Source organism: Rhinopithecus bieti, unplaced genomic scaffold (assembly GCF_001698545.2).
Source record: "Rhinopithecus bieti isolate Rb0 unplaced genomic scaffold, ASM169854v2 scaffold_32264, whole genome shotgun sequence".
In the NCBI taxonomy this organism is placed as follows: domain Eukaryota; kingdom Metazoa; phylum Chordata; class Mammalia; order Primates; family Cercopithecidae; genus Rhinopithecus; species Rhinopithecus bieti.
This window is the reverse complement of record NW_016813984.1, coordinates 1,012,767-1,014,210: the sequence shown is the minus strand read 5'-3', so window position 1 is coordinate 1,014,210 and position 1,444 is coordinate 1,012,767.

Here is a 1,444-nt window from a genome sequence, read left to right as displayed (position 1 = left end):
GTTCTTCCAGGTTATATTACTGGTATCATTGACCAGTAATCACTATATTTGATTTATTGTACTTTTAAGCCAAAATAGGCTTAATATCTAATATCAATTCAGTCTGCATTTTATGACTTTTATTCTATAATCTTAACAGTATTGAGTGGAATTCTCCTCTACCTGATGAGATCACAAACAGATTTTTAAGAAATCTATTTGAGAATGAAAAGGGCATGCAAGAAACCTAGAATGACTTGGAGATTTTAGACCCAAGTGACAAGATCAGGTGGAACTTTTTTTTCTTGAGGCGGAGTCTCTCCCTGTCGCCCAGGCCGGAGTGCAGTGGCACAATCTCCGGCTCACTGCAAGCTCCGCCTCCTGGGTTCACGCCATTCTCCTGCCTCAGTCTCCGGAGTAGCTGGTACTACAGGTGCCCGCCACCATGCCCAGCTAATTTTTTTGTATTTTATTTAGTAAAGACGGGTTTTCACCATGTTAGCCAGGATGGTCTGGATTTCCTGACCTCGTGATCTGCCCACCTTGGCCTCCCAAAGTGCTGGGATTATAGGCGTGAGCCACCGCGCCTGACCCAGATGGAACTATTAATAGAAATAAGGAAGTAAATAGAAGAAAGTGAGTCTAGAGAGAAGGGGAAGAGAAGAAAATTTTGGGGGCATATTGATTTTGAATTAGAAATGCAGAAATGAAACGAATCAGAGATCTCCATGAAAAACAAAATGAAAACAATAGCGGTAAGTAATACACTTAATTAAAAATCATCCAGTCTCCAACTCCCAACGCGAGCGACACAGAACACCGGTGATTTCCGCGTTTTCAACTGAGATACTGGGGTCATCTCACTAGGGAGTGCCGGAAAATCGATGCGGGTCAGCAGCTGCAGCCCGACCAGCGAGAGCTGAAGCAGGGTGAGGCATCGCCTCACCTGGGAAGCACAAGGGGGAAGGGAATCCCGTTTCCTAGCCAGGGGAACTGAGACACACAACACCTGGAAAATCAGGTAACTCGCACCCCAATACTGCACTTTAAGCAAACGGGCACACAAGGAGAATATATGCCACACCTGGCCGGGAGGGTTCCACGCCCACGGAGCCTCCCTCATTGCTAACACAGCAGTCCGCCATCTAACCGCAAGGCAGCAGCGAGGCTGGGGAGGGGCGCCCGCCATTGCTGAGGCTTAAGTAGGTAAACAAAGCCGCTGGGAAGCTCGAACTGGGTGGAGCTCACAGCAGCTCAAGGAAACCTGCCTGTCTCTGTAGACTCCACCTCTGGGGACAGGGCAGAGCTAAAAAACGACAACAAAAAAAAGAGCAGCAGAAACCTTTGCAGACGCAAACATCTCTGTCTGACAGCTTTGAAGAGAGCAGTGGATCTCCCAACACAGAGGTTGAGATCTGAGAACGGACAGACTGTCTGCTCAAGTGGGTCCCTGACCCCTGAGTAG